General features: G+C 34.4%; 1 non-coding gene across 1 annotated transcript; it reads right to left on the bottom strand.

The window, feature by feature from the left end:
- Positions 1-1,133: 1,133 nt before the first annotated feature.
- LOC114009075 (U6 spliceosomal RNA) lies at positions 1,134-1,236 on the bottom strand. Its single transcript, XR_003550545.1, has one exon. It is a non-coding gene; the product is annotated as a U6 spliceosomal RNA (small nuclear RNA).
- Between the last annotated feature and the right edge of the window lie 8,092 nt (positions 1,237-9,328).

The following is a 9,328-nucleotide window of genomic DNA, read 5'->3' as shown; positions in this document are numbered from 1 at the left end:
AAAGACAAATACCATATAACAAACAGTCTCAAAAAAAAAAAAAAAAAAAAAGCAAGCTACGTTTTATTATTTCTCTACTTATTCTATTTATAAATTATATCTTCTTTTGCTGAATTTGGACTCGTTATATACATATATTTACAAAATGCTATATATTACGACTTAGAGGTATTAGTTAAAACATATTTATAGTATTTTTATTCTCATAAATGGAATATAAGATAATACATCAAAACAATTGCTGAAAATCTGCATTCATATACTTAATTGACTGCTAACTTTGGGGAAAAACCAGCAACTTTTATTATGTATGCAGATTTGATGTTGTTTAGAAATAAATAAAGTGGTAGGGGTGTGATTTGTTTCTATAGATTTAAATTTTAGAGCATTATTTACATGCTAGGTGGCTATAACTGAAAATAATTTTGGATAATTATACAATAAATAAATATAAACCTATAATTTCATGGATGTTATTTCAAACACAATTAACATAAAACAATTATTAATATCTTTTCAAAATTAACACAGCAACTCAGGCATAGTTATCTACAAATGCCACATTGTTATTTTCTTACTTTCTTATTTAAAACCAATTTAAAATGTGTATACAAACTGGCATGGGCTTTGGACATTTCTATAACCTGTAGGATATTTTTATGCATTACTTAATTTGAAAATCTTTTTATGCATAGAAATGTCATTAGTTTATTACATTTTTGATATAAAGTGTTTACTAAAACAGACTTTAAACTAGTTTTAATTATTATATTATTATTTTTTAATATTTATTCCTTTTCCCTCACAGACTTAAGGATTCCAACTTGCAGTGTCATTTATTGAAACTGCCACATAGGCATGTACATAAATCCCTTAATAAATACCTGTCGTGAGTGAATTTTTAAAATAAAAAGTAATACTACAGATTATTCTCCTAATATTTGTGTTTTATATCATTTTATGGGCTTTTAAAACATGTTTAATATAGTAGCAAATTTAATAAACATAATAAATTTCCATGTATAAGATTTAACACATTGCTATTTCCATAGGGATAAAAATTACGTATTTTAATGGGATGTAAGAGGAAAATAAAGACACTGTATCTATGAACAATTCATATTTTCCCCAGGAGAATGTAATTATAAATCTTTCGCATGTCATCCTTGTGCAAGAGCCTTGCGAATCTTCTCTACATTGTGCCGATTTTAGTATACGTGATGCCAAAGTGAACACATAATAAATCTTTTAATAAAAGTAGAATGTATATCTCTTCACCTTTTACCTATCATGAAATTGCTACTTGTAGGGGAGTTCAAGTTCAATCTCCTTTAAAACGTCTTCAAAAGCGATTCATTGACTTTGGGTGCTTATAATACTTGCCTTAAACACACAGATTTTACAAGCATATGCTGCTTGTTTCTGTTAATATTAGCCACCTGTTGAATATTTTCCCCTTACTAATCATTCTAACTCTTAAGAGTTAGCAAGTTCTTGCTATAGTTAAAAAAATAATTTAAACATGCTCAGCTGAAAATGGATAAGAATTGATGAGAAACTGAAACTCTAATTTATTTATATTTGTACTGTATCCTAAAGTCAGTTTTTATGCCAATTTAATAGAAGAAATATATTGGCCAAACCAACCACGAAACTGACAATGACAATTTTTGGTGGACTTTGTATGTGTTAGGTACTATATAAGTGATTAAGATACAATTTATCATTTAATTAGATCATATTAACAGCAATAATATTTTTGCAATAGGATACAGCCAAGACATATGAATTGTATTACTCTATTTAATGAATACCATTACTATCTCTATCTAAAAGAATAGAAGCTGAAACTTAGGGAATTTTAAATATGTGGTGAGAGGCTTAGGTGGCAAGGCAGGAGAACGCTGCTGCTCAGGGCTGAGAGTCCTTGGGAAACGTCTGCTTAGTTTCTGTCCTAAAAAACAGGTCCTGCATGGTAATCCATACCTACAATCCCAGCTTTTAGGGAGACTGAAGTAGGAGGGTTACGCACTGTGAGACCCTATCAAAAATCTCTCTCTTAGGACCAGCAGATGGCATAATGTTTATGTCGCTGGACACCTACGTAGGCAATGGAGGCTGGAGTCTCAGACCCCTATGGCTTGAAACTCCCGCTGATCCCATCTGCATGTGTGCAATCCTGAGAGAAGAATGGAGGAGAAGGGGTTGTGACATGGCTATCCCACTGGGGATGCACCTCCCCTGAGGAATCTCACTTTCTGTCTCTCAGGCAAGCACACATGCCCTACAGCAAAAAATCTCTCTCTAAACAACAACAACAACAAAACAAACAAAAAAACCTCTCTCTTCTTGTCTTCCTCTTGTGGTTTGTCATAAAAACATTTTGGAGGGAAAACCCAAGCAGATAGCTTAGCAGTTATGTTGCTGGACTCCCACATGGCCCACCAAGTCTTGGAGCCAGTGACTTGAAAATCATAGCTGGATGCATGTGTCTGCATGCCCAAGATCCAAGGAGCAGAATGGAGGAGATGGGATTGCAGCATGGCTATCCCCCAAGGGGTGATTTTATTTCTCACTTTCTCTCTCAACTTCTCTCTCTCTCTCTTTTTCCAGTGAGCACACATGCCCTAAGGCAAAAACCTCAAAACCAAATTTTTTTGATGTGTATAAAATATGCAACTAGAAAACCAGAGAAAGAATTGGTCGGACTCTTAACTGCACATCAATTCCACTACATTTATATAATTCACTAAACAAAAAACACCTATTGTGTATCTGTTTTGCTTGAAAATGTTCTTAAACACTGTGGGACACATACAAAGATGAGGAAATAGTTATGTTAGTAAGACGTACCAAAAATGGTCAAAAATAAAATCACCATATAAATAAATTCAGACACTTCATTGTCCATCCTTCATGTCTGAAGTAAGAAACTTCTTATTCCTGCTTACCAAACTCCGTTTACAGGCCCCTCTGTCAAGCTTTCAATGTTCTAAGAAATTTTATGTTATTTTCAGTTCTATGCTCTCATAATATTCATAAGAATCTTTTGTGTTTAAAACAGGATACTAGCAAATCTTATCCAACAACTTATAAAAAAAATTATCCATCATGATCAGGTAGGCTTTATTCCAGGAATGCAAGGTTGGTTCAACATATGCAAAACCATAAATGTAATATACCATATTAACAGGAAGAAAGATAAAAACCATATAGTCATATCAATTGATGCAGAAAAAGCATGTGATAAGATACAACATCCCTTCATGATCAAGACTCAGCAAAATCAGCATAGAAGGGTCATTTCTCAACACAATAAAAGCTATCTATGAAAAAACCCATAGCGAACCTCATCCTCAATGGAGAAAAGCTGAAAGCTTTTCCACTAAAAACAGGCACAAGACAAGGATGCCCACTTTCTCCACTCCTTTTCAATATAGTATTGAAAGTCCTCATCAATGCAATCAGAAAAGAGGAAAAAATAAAAGGCATTCAATTAAGAAAAGAAGAGGTGAAACTCTATTTGCAGATGACATGACTGTATACATAGAAGGCCTAGTGGTTTCCATGAAAAATTTCTGGAAGTAATACATGAATACAGTAAAGTTGCAGGATACAAAATAAATATCCAGAAATTGATAGCATTTCTATATACGAACAACAGGCAGACTGAGATAGAACTGAAAAAAGTTATTCTATTTACCATAGTCACGAAAAGTGTTTTCTTATATTTATACATAACAATGTGATTCTGGGAAGCAGGACAAAGAACTCTATACATCTCTGTGTGTTTATTATTATGTGCAAAAGCTGTCACATGGTATTAGTAGAACCTTTATAAGTAAATGAGAATGGAATTAGTCATTGTACTATGCATCCTGTAAGAACTGTAGAAGTGTTACAAAGTAAGTGGAGTTCAATTACGTCTGGTGTGATTAAACAGAACTTCACGAAATTTTAAGACATCATTGGAGGACAGTTTTACTATAGGTAAATATAGGACAAAAGGAAAGAATAGTTAGAGGAGGAGCAAAAAAATTCTAGGACGTGGTGGCGCCTGCCTATGGTAAAAAAATTCTATGAGAATATAATTTCAATAAAATAAGGAGGATGAAAGTCTTTCTGGAGAAGTTACTTTCTATTAGAATTAAGGGTCCAGTAGGTAGTTTGGTAGATAAGAGTACTGGACTCCCACATGGCTGACCCTAGTGGGAGTCCTAGACCTGGTGGCTTGCTTTCTCACTTTCTCTCTTACTCTTGTTCTTGCTCTTGCTCTCAATCTTGCTCTGACCCTCTCTGGTCAAATTAAAATAAATAAATAAACAAAAAAATAAAGTAAGTTAAAAAAATAAAAATTTAATAATTAAAATTTTAAGAACCAGATAATGAAGAGCTTATAAAGCAAAGCAAAATAGTTCAATCAAGGACCAGCAGGTGGCTTGGTGGTTAGGGCACTGGACACTCCCACATGGCTGACCATGTTTCAAACTCTGGACCTGGTTTGTTTTTTTCGGTGTGTATGTGTATGTGTGTGTATGTGTGTGTGTGTGTGTGTGTGTGTGTGTGTCCCTCTCTGGTCAAATTAAAATAAATAAATGAATAAATAAAGTTAAATAAAATAATTCTTTTAAAAAATAGCTTAATCGTTTTCTGTTATGAAGGAAACTACTTGATCATAAGTATCAAATGACAAGGGTAGCGACTCAGGGAAAGTATTTAAGACAGATAAAGGAAATTTAAGTCATTAAAATTTATCTAGAGCCAGCCCATGATGTGGTAGTTAAGGCAATTAGATACCACAGGGCCAATCACGCAGTTCAAATCCCAGACTTGGAGACTTGAAAAACATACCAAGCACATGTGCCTATCCACAATTCTGAAAGGAGGGAGAAACTGAGGAAAAGGGATCACACTGTGGTCACACACCCTAGAGGGTAATTTCTCATTTCTCACTCTGTCTCTTTCTCAGTCTCTTTGGTGAGTGCATACATTCTTTAGAAAATAAAAAAAATAATAATGTGGAAAGTCTTATTGTTTGAGCTTGAATTGAGGTATCTGTTAGGGTACTAGCAGTGGGCATGAAGTTTAAATTGTATCGTATTCAAGGAAATTGTAAAAGATTTTTACTAAATCAAAATTAAACAATTCATTACAGTTTAGTTTTTGGAAACGTAAAGATATGATTAAAATTGAAATATATAAGTTACTGAAAGAACGAAGGCTATATTAATGGTCAAGACAAATAGATTTCAATATATTAAGTATATGCACATAAAATGTCAAATTAAATTTTTCTTTACCATTTGGAGTATGGTGGATATACGGAAGCATGAATAAATAGTTAAGTGTAGAGTTGAACAAACAGAGTAAATATGTCTGTGTAACCACCATCTTGTTAAGGTATGTGACCAAACACCCAAATCCCATCAAACCTCTTCCCTGCTCCTAGAAACTAATCACTGTCCTGGCTTGGATATTACAGATCAATTGGCTTTTTATTGATATTATACAATGTATCAACATATTCTTTCCTGTTTGGCTCATTTCCATCAATATTATGTTTTTAAGATTCACTGATATTGCTTCATGTAGTCATATAATTTCATTTTTACTATTGCATAGTATTTATTCTATTTTGTGTACACTGCAATTTATAGTTTTCCAAACTCCTGCTGTCTTTGTTAGCAATCTGGACATCTAATATGAAACTTTCCAACAGGGACCAGCAGATGGCATAATGGTTACATTGCTGTCGACCATAGTTCCAGTCCTGACCTGGCAGCTTAAAACTTAGGCCAGGGGGAACCAGCAGTTAGCGTAATGGCTATGTCGCTGGACTCCCACGTAGTCGACCGCGGTTCGTGTCCCGGACCCGGTGGCTTAAAACTCACGCCGGGCGCGTGTGCGTGCGTGCCCAAGATCCCGAGAGGAGAATGGAGGAGAAGGGATTGCGGCGTGACCATCCCCCCTGGGGGGTGATTTCTCGCTTTCTGTCTCTATGTCTCTCTCTCTCTGTCTGGCGAGCGCACGCGCCCTATAGTGAAAATCTCTCCAAAAAAACTTACGCCAGGCACATTTGCAGGTGTGCCCAAAATCCAGGGAAGAGAATGTAGGAGAAGGAATTACAGTGTAGCCATTCCTTCTGGGGGACAATTTTTTGGCTTTCTTTCTCTCTGGAGAGTGCACGTGCCCTATAGCAAAAATCTCTCAAAAAAAAAAAAGTTCCTATGAATATTCTTTAATAATGTTATTGGTGTGCACTTTGTACCCATTTATTAAATTTCTAAGTCATGTATATCCATGCAGGCTTAAACATTATAGAACATGTCAAATAGTTTTCCAGAGTGCTTGTAACAATTTGTGCTTATTTGTTCAATATGAGAATTCCACTTTCCTTTTGAAATGTATTTGCTTCCTAACTTTTTTTTCTAAGGCATTTATATCATTGGTATTTTTGAAACATGTAAGAAATATATTTTCCTAGGTGTAAAGATAAAACTATTCCCTGATTAGCACCACATAATGAACTTAGTCTACTATCTTTGGTTAAGAATAAACAACATAATAACAGGGAAGAATGTTTTATATTAAAGGAGTTGATGTATGCTTGAAAATTTAAGATGTTTCAGTTGAATAATAGCTTAACACGCAGTGAAAACTTTCCTTCTACCACTGAGTTTTTAAAAGCACTAAAAAGCAGCTGTCCAGCAGTTCAGGGTATTAAAGAAGGTTATAAAGAGCTTTGAATCACCATTGCAGTCATTCATACGTGAAATCTGAGAAGGCTTTTGTGGACTGGATATAGTAGGTAATTAATTTGGGAAAATTCCAGGGGTTAAGACCAGAAGATCTGTTCCACTTCTTCTGGACCTGCTGCTGCTGATAAATGGTTGAAAAGTTTTTGTTTGTCGACATTGTGAAAAATGTCCTAAGAGTTCTGCTTCTCCAAGAGGAAAACTGAAAATACACTGCGCATTATGGGTTAAATTTCACACCGCAATAGCTTGGTTAACATTTTGCGATGTGACTTCTTCTAAGTCATAATTTTTCCTCAGAAAATGATAAAATTTCTAGCTGAGAGAAACGGAAATTGGCTATCGCAGATCTTTAATGAGACTGGTGGGGTTAAGTAAATAACCTACAACGTATCATCATGTTCTTTTAAAGTAATACTTAATCAAAAAACCATATATACATAGTGAGACTCATAAGATTTTAATATAAAAGTCAATGATTATTGTTACTTAGGGGAAAAAGGCATTGGTTTCAAAATGCCAATGATTTAATGCCTGCACTGGTGAGATACTAAAGGAAATTCTGTTAAACTTCTGTAGAAGATAATGCTCGTTTGTAAAATTATAAATATAATTAGTAAATCTCTACAGATGCATAAAAATTTCTGTAAAATTCAGCTTAAATGGATAGGTTTGATGGACTTGTGATTTTGTCACCATAGTTTTATTGGAAATAAATTGCAAGTTCTAATGTCACATTTCTAAGAAATTTGTTTAGAAACTGCAATTAAATAATTCAGAAATAATTAATTCAGAAGACAACCCATTAAATTATAACCCTCCCCACAGGTTAACTTGGTGCCAAATGTATTGTTTAATTTATCATTCTTAGTAATTTTAGACGGCCTCAAGGCAGGGAATGAAGTAATAATAAATAGGGAATAGTGGATAATTAGAGAAGGAAATGTGGAACAAAATTACTAAGGGCTTTAGGTGAAGTTCATTATTACTATTTAATAGTGCCCAAGAGCATTCGATCAAATTATGGATCAAGTTTAAAAGTGGGCTGAATGAAATCCTTGTGGAGGAGAGTTTTCTATTTTTTTTTTTTTCTCGGAATTCAGTGAAAGTGCTACAAAATATCTGCACCATCTCTCTCACACATGGTATTTTGATCAAACCTAATGGAGCATATCTTTGGAGCAACTGAGTATATATTTTGGTGGTTAAGGCAAACTTATATTAAAATAAAGGAATTGTCCAGAAATAGAGAAAATAGGGAGGGAGGCGGGAACTAGACTTGAGGAGTCTGAGATTGCCTGACAGTAGGTCGTGTGCTGCACAGGCTGAGCCCATTACAGGATTAAGCAGTAAGACAGTATTTTAGCAGGTGGTGACTGGTTAAGTGACATATTGTAGTACAGCCCTCAGGCCATTTAACGCGCGGGGAAAATCTTGCTTTTCTAACTGTACGGATTTTTCTTTTCTTTTGGCTCACCCTAGAGCATCATATCTCCATGATTAAACTTTTAAAGGTGTGCATGCATACTTGATTTGTGTGTCCTGTTTTGTTTCATATCATTACCACTGTCATGATTGTGCTGCCTACAAATGCTAACCAGTGCATGAGCTACGCAGCTTTCCTATCAGTTTTGCAAGTAAAGTCAGTTTATTTAGGTAGTGAGTTAAAGGTAAAGAGTTTCTGTGTATGTGGCACTCAACTAGGGAGCAAACTTCTCAGTGAGAAGAAAAACTGCATTTGGTCTGTTTATTCAGCTCTACGCTGCAGGCTAAGTGATGTGGTTGGATATTCTGTTGGGACTAATAATGACCATGTTAGTAATAATAATGACAAGCGCTTACTCCACGAATCCTGGTAAATTTTGCTTATTCATATATGACTTGACTGCTAATGTTTAAGCAGCAGCAACTAATTCTAAATATATTGTCTATAGAAGAAATAAATAGCATGATTTCAAATTCCTCTATAATAATGATAGCTACACTAATACAGTCACAAATTAGTGAGAAAATGATTTCACACTCGCTGTCGAACTTGTGAGGAAAATCTATTTTTGTTATTTATTTATGACAGCACCATTCTGGGGCATGCATTCAATGTAAAAGAAGAAAAGATTTAATAATGGGTATTACTGAGAGAAATCTCAAGGCTAAATTTTCCAACTTCATCAGACACATTAGTTTATGATCAGTATTATTAGCTAAGATATAATTCAATGCTGATTTCTAAAATATTCACTTTAGACAAAGCACTGTTCTAGGACAATGAAACAAATAAAAAGTCTTAGGATTCCAGGGGTCCAAAATAAATAGAAAAGATAGATTTTTGCCTGGTTTTATAAACTACATATATTATGAAAGGTTTCAACAAAAGAAATCATGAAAGAACAGGGGGAGAAAAAGACAGCTCTATGGAAGTTGTTGTTCGAGCTAGAAATTGAAGGATTTTTATATTTCTTCTCAGAGAGAAAGGAAGGCAGAAATCTTAAATAATAACATGAGAAAAGATTTGACTCAAAATTGAGTAGTGCATGAAACAGGATGGAAAGAAAAGTTGGAGCTTAATATGGAGA

Source organism: Tupaia chinensis, unplaced genomic scaffold (genome assembly GCF_000334495.1).
Source record: "Tupaia chinensis unplaced genomic scaffold, TupChi_1.0 Scaffold000452_1, whole genome shotgun sequence".
Taxonomy (NCBI): domain Eukaryota; kingdom Metazoa; phylum Chordata; class Mammalia; order Scandentia; family Tupaiidae; genus Tupaia; species Tupaia belangeri.
The sequence above is the reverse complement of the archived record's forward strand: the minus strand, read 5'-3'. Positions and strand labels throughout refer to the sequence as shown.